Genomic DNA, 18,026 nt, shown 5'->3' with positions numbered 1-18,026 from the left:
AGGCAAACCTTTTCTTTTTTACGTGGGTCCAACAACAACAAAATTTGTTTTAAATATTATATTGCCTTCATTTGTAAATACTTTAAATTATGACACGAGGAAGTCAAATATTCGTTAAAATGGCGTGACATATTAGACTTTTTAAGAACTAAATAGAGTTACAGTAATTCCATATTAAAAACGGTGATTTTTTATCATTATGACAAGTTTTATTTCACATTATTTTGAAGCGACTCGTTTAGCACAAACCATATAAATTTCATCTGAAATAATTTCCACTTGAAAACTGCCTAACTTAACGTCCTTTGATCCTAGAGGTGTATAGAGTGTTAAATCTGTTAATTTGTTTTGACTCTCCACCCATTCCAATAATATTAACTATGTTCCCACCCTCCTTTTGTTATCTAACTTTCCCAACAACAAATACATGATATCCTATCTTTCACGACGAATTTCAAAAGCATTGTGTGTTATCTGAAAGCCTGTTTAGGGTTAACCAATTCTAAAGGCCTTAGTTAAAAAATGAGTTTACAAAACTCTATAGCGATAACCATCTCAATTACAGCTACCACCTGATCTTAGTGGTCAGAGTTTGATAACTTATTTCTTGAATTGTCTTGATCATGTTTATTAAAGTCAAAATGTTCATTCTAATTACCAACAACACACTTAGGGCCAAAACAGCGCTTCACTAGCTCTGCGGCGAGTCTGAAGGCTTATAAACTAAAAATCGATTTTCGATACTTGCGGCGGAAAGAGACGTTCTAAGGAGTAACTTTGAACTTAATAAAAAAGAAAAAAAAAACAAACGTAACATCTATATAATCAATGCATATCGTAGAATTAGGCTTAAAATGTCGGGATCCACTTTTATTGTGTGTTGTTAGGCCTATGACCTAGACTGTTTTTGTATTACTTTAAAACGTATGCTGTTAAAGAGCATACGACTTTGGCTGTTATTGTTTTCTTAGGTATACAATGGACTATCTACATTCTGTTTATTTCGGGGAATCATATTCTAACTTTGAACGCTGTAGGTCAGTAAACTTAACGCTGTCTCACTGTGGGAACGCGCTTGACTTCGGACACGTTACTTGCGTAAATAGACGAACTCGTAGAATGAAACAGCAAATTAGGATTCGCTTAATAAAACTTACAACTTTTTTCTTGTTTCTTTATTATTTCTGTAAAATAACGTGGCTTTTTACGTGCTATAACATATATAAAATAAGTACGCAAATAATGGAACTATTTAAAATGTATAAATACATAGTTCACGATCTAGATAGGATAAATATCTATCACTATTGAGAACCTAAAACTAGTTGTTATTGGGGAATATATATATATGTAAAAACGGCTGGTATGGGTTGAGAAATTATTATGTAGAGGAGCGAAACATATATATTTTTCTCTGCATTTAGGTTTTCTCGTCATCACGGATGGTTGTTGTTGGGTTTTTATATATAATACTTTTTTATTCCACTAAATTCTCAGGCCTTGAGAAACTATATCGATTACAAAATAATAATAATAAATTAATTAATTAATTAATTCATCGAGTACAACAGATAATACTGTTTTGAACGATTTTGCTTTTACTGCGTTAATTATGGGTGACGATATACCTTAAATAAGCTATGTCAGAGATAGAAGACAAAACGAACACAAGTAACACAAACATGAATAAGAAAACAATGTTATATAAATATACGAATATTTTAATTGACATTCTGCACCTTACATCGTTAACTTTCCAAGCGCATAGTAATAATAAATTTAATTCATAAATAATTATATAAAATAATAAATATATTAGCAATGTTAAATTAAATTAAATACATAACGCCTTGTTATGAATTGTTACCTTCAAAACAGAATTCATAATACACATATATAACGTCTAGACCACAACTATGTCGTATTTTATTCCAGTCGCTCTGACGAACCTTGGTATTGGATCAGCATTAGATATAGCAGGTGTAGTATGTTTGACATATCAGAGACATTGAAACCGGGGGATGTACACCCCCATTTTTACATATTTCACTATAAATTACAGTATTATATTATTACATTCTTTTTCTAGAAGTACGGTATTTCCCCAGACTCCCCAGACTGCGCTGATTTTAGCAGCTTTTAATATCGTGTTGTAAAGTCTGCATGTCGAGCCAAGAACCTCCACTATTTCTATACCCCTCTCTTCACCCCAATATATTATATATGTTCTCACGGATTCTTAGAATAAGCAAACTCTGAGGTCTAATGAATCTCCCCAAGTCTACAATAAAACAATTATTCTTAAGAAATGAAATTTAGATGTAGAATAAAAGTTTGAATGTTTTGTTAGAATTACATTTAACCACTGGTTGAAAGGTATTAGTGGAATTTGTAATAGTGAAACTTAAGAATAAATCTACGTGAAATATATTTTATTATACAATAAACTGGAGTATCAGTCCACTTGACGGAAGTTATGTAAATACATGATTGAAAGGTTATCTTCGGACATGAAAAACTGCTTCTCTTATACGTAACTATAAAAACATGCCATAAAAACCGCAAAACACAGCCTGTGTAACTGAATCTCCTAGGTAAACTAATGAATCTCCGGCCCAAATCTGGTAAGTTCCATCCACATCCGGGCCCGCGTTGGCCAAGCGTGTTAAGGCGTTCGACTCGTAATCCGAAGGTCGCGGGTTCGAATCTCGATCGCACCAAACATGCTTGCCCTTTCAGCCGTGGGGGCGTTATAATGTGACGTTCAATCCCACCATTCGTTGGTAAAAGAGTAGCCCAAGAGTTGGCGGTGGGGGGTGATGACTAGCTGCCTTCCATCTAGTCTTACACTGCTAAATTAGGGACGGCTAGCGCAGATAGCCCTCGAGTAGCTTTGCGCGAAATTCAAAAAAACAAACAAAACAACCATCCACATCCTACGAAGTATTTAGATACAACAAAGAACATTATTATATATATAGAAATGAGCAGTACACACACTTTTCAGTGAAGCGATGAAGCTGATACTTAGCTCTCGTAAACGGCGTAGTAGAAACACAAGTATGGTCAATTTCCTGGTTCACAGAGCCGTCTTCGAAAACACTTAAACGGAAAAGTTGTGTTTATTACAATCTATTTAAATGCATACATTTGATCGAATTTTACGTATTTTATTAAAACTCCACATTTTTGTTTAGTTTCTAAGAAGCTTCGTCAAAATCAATCGTAATGAGAAATATTATTTTGAATTTCGCAGGAAACTACATGAGCGCCCCCGTGCATTAGCCGTCCCTAATTTATCAGTGAAAGACCAGATGGCAGGGTGATAGTCATCACCACCTACTGCCAACTCTTGGGCTACTCTTTTACCAACGAATAGTAGGATCGACCGTAACACGACTAAAAGGGCGAGCGTGTTTGATGGGACGGGGAGTCGAACCGGCGACCCTCAGATTGTGAGTAAGGCGCTCCAAAAACTTTCGCACTCCAACGATAATCATTAATTCACACGCGGTGAAGAAAACTTTATTTTTGGCATACATGCTGTGACGTGTAAGCTGACGTAGGCTCACCCACATAGTATCACTTAGCGTGGCTTATTACAGTGGAAAATCTCTCTAAAAGGCACAGAACACCGTTTGAAAGCGACGTTTGCAAAAGTGAAATTAATCTTACTGGGAAGAAAGGGTAAATCAAAACACAGTTCTTGGCCTAGCTGAAGTAAAATATTTTATTCCCACACAGGTTTAAACAAACATGTTGCACACTTCATTCAAACTCGTGAAAGAAAACCACACGCATGTCTAATCTAAATAAACATAACGACACCCGTTTCAGGACTTTATCCACATAAAGTCGACCGAAATACAAGCCTAATCGATACAGGCTAGCTGTCCTCATGTTATCCTTCCATAAACATCTCTTTGAACTTTAAGGTATCACCTAGCGACGCCGATAAACGAAAGAAAACTTAACTCTGACCTTTAGCCACCACTCTACAGTTGCTATACAACAAACTCTATACTGAATGTTATATCGATATTATAATTTTGAAAACAAATTCATGTTTATAAGTTATGTTGCGTGTTCCAAGTATTATAAATATAGAAACGAGCTAAACAATAGTACATTATCCTGAAACCTCAAAATTAATATTTAACAAGACGATTTTCGGCTTCTTCCATAACGAGAAACGTTCTCGAAACGCCAGGTTGACAAAAAAGTACAGCAGACAGTAATTTTCACCTGCACAGCGTTGAAAAAAAACGTTTTCAAAAAGCAAAAGTGCGCACTTCAAGAGAAGTTTGTTTGAGAAACCGTGCACGTGCTGTAGGTGTTGTTGTTGGGTGCCGCTCGGTGTCACGACCCCGGAAATAAGGACTTCTTCAGAATAGGTTACCCTGGTTTGGAGTTTCTTAAAGCGAACAGAACTTCCGCTTAATATGGAATTTCCTTGAGCGTGGGAAGAACATAGCAGCACGAGCGACAGTTATGGAGGTTGTTAATAATATATTTATTTTTTTTCCATTCAAACTGTTTTGGCATCTAATTTTTTAAAGACAATACCTTAGCGATTCGGTTATTTGTTTACTTTTATAACAGCCTTGTTTTATTTACACCAAAGAGAGCCACTATGAATTGAGATCAGCGTCGGTTGTGAAGTTTTACGTGGAGAGATATTAGAAATTGGCATACGACTAACAGAAAAGGAACACTAGATGGAGCTGTGCTAATCAAATACGTACTGACCACACTACGTCCCTAATTAATAACTAAATTTTTCGTAGAAAATATACGAGAATACCTCTTATTCTAACTTATTCCACAATTACAGGATAAATACATTCACATTTAGAGAAGTAGTTTTACTATAAGCATAAGTAATAACAGCATAATTATTGACGAATATAGTTGTCAGATTTCGTTCTTTTCTTATGTAGGCGATACAGTAAGTAAATATGACAGGTTTTATCACACGACCATATATCCGGGGATGTTCTCTAAATGCATCCTGTCTCTGTTCAGGCAACATCCTGTTTCTCAGGCAACTTCATAAACTCTAACAACAGTTGCAACCCTTCTGTGATTTTTTTTAACAACAAGAAATGTTCCCGATTGGTGTTTGTTGTAAGTCAAAGACTGTCTTAATAAACCCACGTATTTTCAAGCGCGTGCTGCTTCACGCTTAACCACCGACGCAATTTCTAAGTCGACTACTTAATGGCGTATTTCAACCTGATCGACATCTCAAACACACATGGGCTAAATTACAACATCAGATGATCGAATGTTTCAGATCCAACTGTTCTTAAATTTTGATGCACTAACCACAGAGAGGATAACCAGTCAACCGCACCCGCCGCCACAAGAGCTTTATCCAGCTACTGGAACCGATTATTGCGACTATAGCTGAGAATGCGAAGAAAATTGAAACTGCAACTCGGCCCACAAATTACTAGGCCATGCTCTGCCCCAGCGTTTAATGACAAATCACATTCTAAACAGATATTTGTTTGTTTGTTTGTTTGTTTGTTTAATTTCGCGCAAAGCTACTCGAGGGCTATCTGCGCCAGCCGTCCCTAATTTAGCAGTGTAAAACTATAGGAAAGGCAGCTAGCCACCACCACCACCCACCGCCAACTCTTGGGCTACTCGTTTACCAACGATAGTTGGATTGACCGTCATATTATAACGCCCCCATGCCTGTTAAAAGCAAGCATGTTTGGTGCGACGGGGATGCGAACCCGCGACCCTCAGATTACGAGTCGCACGCCTTAACCCACATGGCCATGCCGGGCCCCTAAACAGATATCTATGATTCCAAAGACATGCATATTAGACAAATACGTAACGTGTTTATAATAAGGATACATAAGTAAGATGTTTACAAGAAAGAAGTCCAAGGATTATATCGCTCAAATTTGGGTTTCGATACCCGCGGTTTGTAAAGTACAGAAGCCTATTATATAGTTTTGCGCTTAACAATAAAACAAAATTTAAAACCTAATGTGCTCATCAAATGACATTTTTTTCGAAAACCTTGCTGCCTGGTTAACCACGACACATTCGAAATTTTGCCAGATAATTTAGAAGGTTAACCTGGAGCACGTGCAAGTGATTGATATCTAGTAAAAATTAAATATTTTAGAAGTAACTGGATTCTCAGAATAATTCCATTTCCTTGTAGTATGTCATCCACAAGCTAATGACTTCATCTATAAATGTAAAAACGGCTCGTTTGGGTCGAGAAAAATTTTTACGTAGAGAAGTGAACAACGTTTCGACCTTCTTCGGTCATCGTCAGGTTCACAAAGAAAGAGAGAGGTAACTGACGGGAAGCTGACCACATGTTTGAAAGGGGTTGTGGGATGAGTGTCGGAATGTAGAGGGCAGGCTTACATGTTGAATATACAATTTTATATTATTTATTTTTTATTTTTTAAAATTATTATTTATTATATTATATTTTAATATAGATATAAATACAAAGAACTACATGACTTACAAAAACAAAAAAAATGAACTTCGACCATCAACTGGCATGCTGCATCAAACCAGAGATTTACGGATTTATACAACGAAACATAAACCAAATCAATACTAGGAATGACAGAGACAAAAAGATCTGCCACAACAAAAAACAAGAAAAACTAAGATGCAAACACAAATATACAGCATCTCCAAACCTCATAAACCAGATTGTCCATTACGACCAATAATGTCCACATATGAATCGTTTAATTACAATCTTGGTAAATACATAGCATGGGCATTCTCCAAATATGTAACATCAGCCAGCTCATTCATCAAAGACTCTTTTAATTTCAAGTCTAATCTAAATCAACTTAATCATAAAGCCTTAATGGCCAGTTTCGATGTTATATCCCTCTTTACAGAAGTTCCAACCGCTGAAGCCTGCAAGATAGCCTTAGAACTCTATATCCGAGACCCTAACCCAACTATAGACATTCCCAGTAACCAGTTAGCAACCCTCATAGAATTCACCACGATAAAGACAAACTTCATGTTCAACAACCAAAACTATATGCAAACAAATGGCCTAAGCATGGGAAACCCAGTATCACCAGTTCTAGCCAATATTTTTATGACACAAGTTGAAACACAAGCAATTAACACAGCATTACATCCACCACTATATTGGTACAGATATGTAGACGACACGATTGCGGGATTCAAATCTACAGAACACATACTTAATTTTTTTCAATCACATTAACGCTATACATCCCAACATTAACTTCACATGTGAACAAGAAGAAAGCAAACAAATATTATTTCTTAACCTCAAAATTACAAGAACCGATACACAATTTAAAACAGAAATCCACCGAAAAATCACCCATACTGGACTATACATTCCTTGGGACTCAGCACATGAAACAAAACAAAAACTCAACATACTAAGAAACCAAATAAACACAGCCATAAAACTATGCTCACCAGATAAAATTAACAATGCATTAGACAAAATAAAACAATACTTCATCAACATCAATAAGTTTCCTCCACAAACCGTGGAAAACATTATACGCACACACCTAGACATAAAGCAAAATCAATCAACAAAGGTAAATATATCTCACGAATCAAAAAATCACGAAACCATATACTGCTGCATACTATATACTCCCGACATCAGCAGAAAAATAACCAACATTTGGCAAAAACTAGTAACAAAATATGACATTCCAGTTAATACCAGATTTATTCAAAAACCAGGCACAAAACTGAGGTCTATACTATGTAAAAACTACACTGACAAACACCACACCAACATTATTTATAAAATACAATGTGATAACTGCCACGACTTCTATATTGGAGAAACAAGTAGAAAAATGGAAACCAGATTCAAAGAACATAAAAAGTCACCTTCACACGTTTTCGAACAGTGCAAGTCAAATAAACACAACATAACCATAGAAAACACTCAAATATTGAATAAAGAAACAAACATAAACAAACGCAAAATTAAAGTAGCCTTACTTATACAACAACTTAAGCCCAAAATAAACCAATACAAAGGAACACCTTTATATCTATATTAAAATATAATATAATAAATAATAATTAAAAAAATAAATAATATAAAATTGTATATTCAACATCTAAGCCCGCCCTCTACATTCCGACACTCATTACACAACCCCTTTCAAACATGTGGTCAGCTTTCGGTCAGTCACCTTTCTCTTTGTGAACCTGACGATGACCGAAGAAGGTCGAAACGTTGTTCACTCCTCTACGTAAAAAATTTTCTCACAACCCAAACGAGCCATTTTTACATATATATTTCTCTACAAATGGGTTTTCCCGACATCGCTGATTAATGACTTCATCATTCCGAGTCTAAAAATCGAGAAGTTACTCTGAAGATTATCGAAATCTCCTGGTTTGTCTGATAAAAAAAAACTTTGCTATACAAACAAACACACTATAATGTGAAAATAAAATAATTAATCTGGGTTCTTCACTGCACTAAGTCTTGTTCAAGCGTGATGACTTCATAGTATAAGCGTGTCATTTTGATCTCGTGAATTACTCTGACATTTAAGTATCAACCCAGGTGGCACTACTTTTGGGTTTAGCTTCACTCTTGGTAACGACGCGAACACTAACACGTAACCAGTGTCATAGCAGGTACTGTTCTCAAAGCTTCGTGAATATTGTGTTTTTCTGTGATTTCTGCGTTAAAATGAATCGTTCGTAACTAGTCGTGGAACAGTGAAAAAAGCTGGTTCACAGCGTCCATACACATGGTGATTAGTAACGCTTCATAGAACGAGACTCGCATAAGAACGCCCCCAGACGTGCGTTTCTGAAACATTAAAATTTATGACAGGTCGACAAACAAAGTAATACCAAGGATTGTGTTAAGATGGAAGTTCTTCCATGATGAATTATCTTCAACAGGATTTATTACATGGCATTATGCACCGCCTTTTATAAAACCTGTGTATATATGAGAAACGTTCTTTCAAAGGTTTGCTTGCACATCTCCAGAAGGTTTTATCATTTTATCATTTATCTGTACGGCCCGGCATGGCCTAGCGCGTAAGGCGTGCGACTCGTAATCCGAGGGTCGCGGGTTCGCGCCCGCGTCGCGCTAAACATGCTCGCCCTCCCAGCCGTGGGGGTGTATAATGTGACGGTCAATCCCACTTTTCGTTGGTAAAAGAGTAGCCCAAGAGTTGGCGGTGGGTGGTGATGACTAGCTGCCTTCCCTCTAGTCTTACACTGCTAAATTAGGGACGGCTAGCACAGATAGCCCTCGAGTAGCTTTGTGCGAAATTCCCAAACAAACAAACAAAATTTATCTGTACTTACAAGAATACTGTTAGAATTTCTTCGTATTCGCTATCCATCAATGTTAGTCTATCTATTTGACGACTTTCACTGTATGAAAACATTTAAAAAATGCGCAAATATTGTACGTACAAAATTAAGATAATCCATGAGATGAATTCGTAGCGTATTCATAGAATACTTATTGGTAAAAATCGGTAACATTAACAACTTTTAATACATAGAAAATCCAGTACGTTATGGGGACGTTACCTTCCAACAATAGCTTTTATGTCACGTTGCTTAGCAACAAGAGTATAACCTGATATTGTTGTTAGGCTATGTACTAAAAGCATAATATGAAGTGTATTAGAACAATACTGGAAAAACTTTGAGTAATTTTAAGTTTTTGACAACACTCACTGTAAAAACTTACACAAAAAAGGGGTGGAAAACTACGGCGAGTAATATGTATGAAATCTCAGAAGTCCCCTACTGGGATCAATTACAATATTGAGGTTATTTCTGTTTAAACTCTTACGAAGAACTTGGTAACTACCAAAAATAGTGACACTTGAGTAACATGGTGTGTAAATAGTTTTGAGAAACGTGCTACGAGGCTCATAGGATCTCATCAGTAAATCTAGGGTTAAATTGTCTGTAGTAGAAAACAGTGATTTCCCCTGGTGAAGACAGAACTTTGCGATGACTGAACCATCAAGGTAAATTAAAAAAAAAACAACAACAACAACAAATGGTTGCCGTCACTTTATAACGCCCCCACGGTTGAACAGAACAGGCGAGAATGTTTACTGACAGAATTCGGGTTCGTGACCTGCAGTTTGCGAGTTGAGCACCTTAATCACTTGGCCACTTGTATCCTATCTGAAAGATAGGATATAACAGTAAGGAAAGTCCAAACTGTGATAACATTATTAACATCACGTTACAACATTCGTACAGAATGTTCGATTTGCAACAGCATTCTAAACTAAATGAGCACTCCGTAGAGTTTATACACCAACCGCGCAACACTGATTACATACGGGTCTCAAAAAATACAAAAACGTGTCCATATGTCCGTCGTTATTAACGGACACTGACCAACCCTGGCAGGAGAATAAGGAATAATGTTCTATATATGTCTATCAAGTTTGATCAAAATCCGATCATTTTTGATAGGCTTATACAGCAGACATAGTGTAAAAACATCGGTCCTCGTGTTGACAGACAGGGATTTTGTTTTTATATTTGACCTTAAACTGACCCTCCAAAAGCTAATCTCTTTTAAATTGGGTAATAGTTCAAATGGCAACATTCTTTGTAACATTAAGCAGTTTTGATCAATTTAGATTTGAACTTGATCTCAAATTAAATAAACATCGTAATCTCAAGTTCCGGATCCACAAGAGGTCATCATTTCACGAAAATGTTCAAAAGACTATTTGATATGGTGACCTACAAACTTTTATATGAAACTTACACACTCACTTGTAGACCTTTTGATTACAGACTATAACTAATCAAAACACAAAAACACCCACTGGTTAACTTTTATTAAATAAGGGAAATATGATTGGATGAAAATATCAGGTGAAGACAGCGAGTTCCATGTTAATTTAAAATGAATGAATGAATGACTGCTGGAAAAAAAAAAAAAACTTAGCTAATAAGCAAAAAATCTTATTTAATAAAAACGGATGAAGACTGAAACAACAGATGGCACTGTTACTCATTTATTTCCCATTTTCGGATCATAATAAATCGAAAGGTTGTTAAATCGATAACGTTATTCGATTGTTTGTTTGTTTTGAATTTCGCATAAAGCTACTCGAGGACTATCTGTGCTAGCCGTCCCTTATTTAGCAGTGTAAGACTAGAAGGAAGGCAGCTAGTCATCACCACCCACCGCCAACTCTTGGGCTACTCTTTTACCAACGAATAGTGGGATGGACCGTAACATTGTAACGCCCCCAGGGCTGAAAGGGCGAGCATGTTTGACGCGACGGGGATGCGAACCCGCGACCCTCGGATTACGAGTCGCACGCCTTAACCCACCTGGCCGGGCCGAGGTTATTCAAAACATCAACAATTAGCAAGTTATAAAACATAATAAAATAAGTTTGTTCGAAGAAAGACCCCAAAATTCACATTTAAGCGTGAGCACTATTAACTTACAATAACGAAAATATCAAATATGAGGAAAAACCTTTCAGGGCAACGAGTTACATAAAAAATATAAGTAGAACGCAAAATATCAAATTACAAATTTGATGAAAAGTTGATAAAATTGGCAAAACTCAATTTTGCCTTTTTCGTCAAGACCATTAAAGACTAGACACCATGATGAAATATCAGATATTCTTAGCATTCGGACTTGTAGCGGTACTTTGGAACGGTTCTTAAGTATACAAGGCTGTCACTTTAATTAAAATAATCGTGACCTGTGTTACTTGAGAAATACGCGTTGATTAAAAGTTATACCACTGACCTCCCCCATAGATCGATGTTACGAAACCCCATATTCTGATACAGTCTCAGCTGCTTGAAACGTAAACACTCTTTTTTATTTATCCATCTGCAATGTTAAGTGTCTGAAAGCATTCAGAAGTTTTAATTAAACAACGTGATTTTTGCACTGTCTTTCTAAATTGTTTTGTCTGCAATGTTAATAATGTGGCATGAATTTTCTGTGTTTATTTATCTACGTTAATGATACAACAGAATAACACCACCATTACACTTCTTGTCAAGTTTACGTGTTATTAAATTATTTTCAACAGAAGGATGCAATTATTGACTGAAACAATACATCTACGAAACTGTATAATATATATATATAATCCAGTCCAGTTATTTATTTCTCATTGGAGTTCAGCATCAAAACCATCATAAATTAACCAAAATCGAGAGAGTTTTCATTTATTTAATACTGTGATGTCTTGGTATCATGAATTTCCTTCTGTTAAAAGGAGAAAAAAAATCACTAGATGGAAGAACGTGCCAACGCTTTTTGTTGTTTAATTGTTTTAACTGAAAGGCTACATAATATATTTATATTCTATCCGTCATAGACAGTTTTAAGAGTTGCGAGTCTTAAAACTAACCGCTGACCCGTTTGGGGTGATGGGGTGGAATTATCGATCACACCTTAAAGTATTTGGAATAAAATACGGACCATTTAAACCGTACAACGTACAATAGGATTCGAATGTTACGTGGAAACTGAAATCTAAGAAAGTGATAAAATGAGAGATTATAAATTGGTCTGACTTAATGTTTTCAAACAAAATATTCATATTAGGAACGAAATGTTATGCTCAACGTCTAGAACAGTCAGAGTTTAAAATCGGACTGTAGTAGAATCGTAACAACAACAAAAATCACAAACTTAAAAACTTTAAAAACACAACTAGACATTTATTAATAATATCTGTTTCCAGCTTACTAGTACACTCCTAAATATTAGGGCCCAGGCATGACCAGGTAGTTAGGGCGCTCGACTCGTAATCTGAAAGTCGCTGGTTCGAATCAACATCACAGAAAACATGTTCGCTCTTTTAGCCATGGGGGCCTTTAAGGTTACGATCAATCCCACTATTCGTTAATAAGATAATAGCCCAAAAACTAGTTGGAGTTGGTGGTGATGACTAATTACCTTCCCACTATTCTTACATTGCTAAATTAAGGACGGCTAGCGCAGATAGGCCTCGTGTAGCTTTCCGCGAAATTTAAAAGAAATAAGCCATCGCCGATAAACTGAGCTAACTATTCACTTTCGTAACTATTATATCCAACATATTACAACGGATTATTTACAACTGGTCGTAAATCCCACAATCACAATGTCGAAACGTCGCACATTTTTCAGCGTTGCCCAACTGTTCAATACGAGCTCCTACCTTCAGTTGGATATTAGGTTAATGCTCTCCCTAACTAATTGTAATTCATACAATCAGAATCAATTGAACTCTTATACTTTCCAGTAAACACGTGTTTATTTTCCCGTCACTACAAATAGACGAATGATTCATCTTCGGCTATATATATATATATTCAACTATTCCATCAATCATTCAGTAATCGGAACATTAATAAATTATAACGTCGTCTAAACGTTTTTTTACCACTGAACTGAAACATTTTCTCAGAACCTGCTGTTGTTTGGTGTTAGATCAATGTAGCATACACATAACGTTTTCTGTCAGGAATAATTAATGTTCAAGTGGTAGAAATCAGTTATGTGAAAAATTCCGGGAACGAACAAAACCCTGGTATGTTTTTACAAAGATCTGTATATTTGATTTAGTTTGACAACTGACTACACAGTTTCTAGGTTGCTTTACATACTTATAAATTGTGGAGCCAACCTGTAAATAAGTATACCTTTGAATATTCTCAATAACAAACAGCAATCTGATCTACTGGTGTAGTTCGATGGGGAGATTCACATTAGAACCCCTCCCCAGGTTTGTGGCCAGCTGCCGCTAAAACACTATGGGTGGCTTGGGCGAGTTACAATAGTAGCAGTCAAACCCCACTATTTGGACAGGTAAGAGTTGGTGACGGATGCCACTGTGTAATAGCATTTACTTACGGTCTATCAGCTCATAATTCGGGACAGTTATAACTGCGTTCTTTGTGCAGCATCCCTCAGAAACTCTGAAACAATCAAAGAGTACCACGACGTTCTAGAACGCGTCATCAACAAACGTTTGCAGATGTGCGCGTGCTACTCTGTCATCTACAGTGAAAACCGAAACAAAAAACCCTGAGAAATCACATGAGTAACTAACTTTAGCTCACAGCACCTGTGAAGCTCAAACTTTTGCGTAGATGCAAATCTGTTACACATCTGTCTCATACCTACATCCCCTGAAGCAAACACATTTATCTTGTGTTAACACTCTTATTGTTGTTCAGAAAATTTGAAGTACAGAAAAACAAACTGACATCATGATATCACACCACATGTCATTATTTTATTTTGTGTATATTTTATAACATGACAAGATTTATTAATAATGTGGACAGCACGTTATTGAAAACAGAAACACGCATCGTATATAGAAAACGTTGAATCGGTATGTATGACGCTAGAATCCGAATTTCGATGCCCGTGGTGGGTAGAGCACAATTTGGTTTGAATTTTGTGCAAAGTTACACGAGAATTATCTGCGCTAGCCGTCTCTAATTTTACAGTGTAAGATTAGAGGGAAGGCAGCTAGTCATCACCACCCACCGCCAACTCTTGGACTACTCTTTTACAAACGAATAGTCACTTTATAACGCCTCCACGACTGAAAGGTCGAACATGTTTGGTGGGACTGGGATTCGAACCCTTGACCCTCGGATTACGAGTCGAATGCCTTAACCACCTGGCCATGCCGGCACAGATAGCCCCTTCTGTTGCTTTGTGCTTAACTTCAAACAAACAAACTAGATTCATAAGAGATTTGACATACGTTTTGTGGTCACGATTTCATAATATTTAACGAGTACAACGAAGAAATCTGAAATATGTCTTGAACTCATAATGTATGAGAATGCTAAAAAAAAACTCACTAAACGATCCGCAAAAACACGTGTTGTTCTCTCCGTGTACGTATTTTTTTTCTTCTTCTTTCATGTCTTTTCCGTGCTGAACAGTTTTCTATCCGTCGTGATTTCGATATCACTTAGAAATGTTTTCAAAAAGTAAAAAAAAAACAAAAAAAAACGAATTGCTCAAATCAATTACGTTTATTTTCATTTTACCTACATTTCTTTAACGGTTAGTTGGATTCGTCTGCAAAGAACCACGTGCGTTCTTTCTGAACGAGCTAAAATATGAAACAAAATAAAAAGCGCTGTGCCATCCCTCACAAACACGTGTCATCCTAAATAAAATAAACTGAAACTGAAACCAAAAATAGAGCTGCGTCTCTATCAACCTAATACACTTACAGTAGGTGTACAAATTAATCTTAAACGGCAACAAGCAAACCAACAACAAAGAATTACGAGACAGAGATACGGGGGGTCACGTATCGGTAATTCTTTCCTTTTTCGTTCTGATGACGTACCATACAATTAATTTACTTGTCACTGAACTATTATAAGTGGAAATCTGTCATAGTATTTTGATCTCGCTTATCAACATGGCCCGGTATTTGTATACGAGATAAACTTGAAAAGGAGCAGGCCTTAACCGTTAACTGTTTTATTTTAAATCAAACTACAATACGTGTGGTGTGATGACATACGTAAACAACAAGCATTGGTTAAGATACTCGATAAGGTACAATGACGTCGATGTTATTTTTTTTTTTGTCTTGTTAACGTTATTACACGTATTATTAACACTTTTTTTTCTTCTTCTAGCTGATGCCTAACAGAAGTGGAAAGTGCTTGCTTGTTTGTTTATAGTTAAAGACAAAACTACCCACCCGGGTTTTATCGTTTAAATCCACGGCTGTGCTGCTGTGCCACTGGGGGGCGCTAATTGAGAGTTTAGTATAGAAGAAACTAATCCTTTGCGCATTATTCTGAGAAAATCTACAGTTATTTCACTAGGGCAATGTTTTAAGTCTAACATGAAAAAAAATCGCAGTGTATATATAACTTGTATATATAGAAATATCTTGAAATTTTGAAAAAGGAATTAGTAGATGGTTTGGTTTGTTTTGAATTTCGCGCAAAGCTACTCGAGGGCTATCTGCACTAGCCGTCCCTAATTTAGCAGTGTAAGACTAGAGGGAAGGCAGTTAGTCATCACCACCCACCGCCAACTCTTGGTCTACTCTTTTACCAACGAATAGTAGGATTGACCGTAACGTTATAACACCCCCCCCAGGGCTGAAAGGGCGAGCATGTTTGGGGCGACGAGGATGCGAACCCGCGACCCTCAGATTACGACTCGCACGCCTTAAAACGCTTGGCCATGCCGGGCCTAAGACCAGAGGGAAGGCAGCTACTCATCAACGCCCACCGCCAACTCTTGGGCTACTCTTTTACCAACGAAGAGTAGGACTGACCGCACATTATAACGCCCCCACGGCTGAAATGACGAACATGTTTGGTGTGACGGGGATTCGAACCCGCGACCGTCGGATTAGGAGTCGAGTGCCTTAACCATCTAGCCACGTGGGCTTTAGCAGAGGGAATAACTACTTTTGAATATACGTTTGCGGACTTACAGCACTAAAATCAGGGTTCAATCCCTTGCGGTGGCTAGAAGATTGCAGGCAGCCAATTATGTAGCTTTACGCTACAAAACAACAGTGGGAGAAAAATAAAATCTGTTCCTATCTTCCTAACTGTAATGTCAGAAACAAGTTTATTGTCATACTTGATGTCTTGTATCCGGCTATAAATGTAACATAACGTAAAGTGGGAACATGATAATAAATTGTGCCGATAATAGATCCAAAATATGGATCTGGATGCACGACCAAGTTTGCCGTGATACACCAAAAAAATTCGTCATTCGATTATCAAAACACTCGCCCGCCAGTGGCACAGCGGCATGTCTGCGGACTCACACTACTGAAAAAAAAACAAACGGTTTTCGATACCCGCGGTGAGCAGGACACAGGTAGCTCACTGTGTAGCTTTGTCCTTAATTCTAAACAAACAAACAAAAAATCAAAACACACAATATATATATAATAAGAGGGCATTCGATTCTAGAATAACAAATATTTTTTTCCAAAACTACCCCACGGTTAAGAGTTGATTCTTATATCCTTATCTGTTTGTGGGTAAGCACACAACTGCATAATATGTTGTCTGTAATGTGTCCATCACGAGTATCGAAACCTGGTTTTTAGCGTTGTAAGTCGACAGAGATACCGCCAAGCCACTTGGGGCGGGGGAGGCTTACGTCTTTCAGTCATGTTTGTAGACTTCTTAATAATTATAAGTTTATTTCTTTGTTACAAAACACAACGATACACACTTAGCTCTCCATCCCGTGCCCATCACGTGTATCAAAACCCGATTTTCAGTGAAAGTAGGTGGGTGGGTGGGGGCTCACACAACTAAAGATAAAGCAAAATATATTCTAGTTAATGAAAGAGAGAGGATAAAGCATAACCTGATATCATTCGTGTTAAATAACACTTCAGATGTCTTTAAGTATCACTTATCCATCAGCCTTAGTAAAATACGAACTGTCGAGTACATTTATGATATTAGCAATTGCATCAACTTACAACTGCATGGTTACAAATACAACAAAAAATGAAAGAAATAATTTCACTTGAGAAACAAATGTTGCAATATCTCGTAGGTGTAGACTTTACCTAACATTACAGTTTATATTCCTTTCGGTGACGTTTATGTCCACGATAGTAATATTATAATATTAGTTCATTTCACAACTTCTACGTAGAAGTCAGTCTCAGCACAGTACACGATACATTAATTCTAGTTAATGAAAGAGAGAGGATAAAGCATAACCTGATATCATTCGTGTTAAATAACACTTTAGATGTCTTTAAGTATCACGTAACGTAACATCCGGTTCTGGCACGTGAACCGGATGTTACGTTACGCACGTGATTATAAATAATGTTTGGTTAAGGAAAAACGTTCCTTAGGTTTTATATATATATATATATATATCTTAATCAATTTTTCTTCTTTAAGCCACATACATACATATATATACACATAAACGTATACATTACTGTGACATATCTACTTAATTAGTCGTATTTATTTGTGTGTTTACAAATAGT

General features: G+C 36.7%; 1 protein-coding gene across 2 annotated transcripts in view; it reads right to left on the bottom strand.

Moving 5' to 3' along the window:
* Positions 1 to 18,026, bottom strand: part of LOC143240484 (uncharacterized) — a 103,768-nt gene that overhangs the window by 28,722 nt on the left and 57,020 nt on the right. The window lies entirely within an intron of this gene.

The sequence above is a fragment of the Tachypleus tridentatus genome, chromosome 13 (assembly GCF_004210375.1).
Source record: "Tachypleus tridentatus isolate NWPU-2018 chromosome 13, ASM421037v1, whole genome shotgun sequence".
Lineage (NCBI taxonomy): Eukaryota > Metazoa > Arthropoda > Merostomata > Xiphosura > Limulidae > Tachypleus > Tachypleus tridentatus.
Note: the sequence above shows the minus strand (reverse complement) of the source record. Positions and strands in the feature narration are given on the sequence as shown.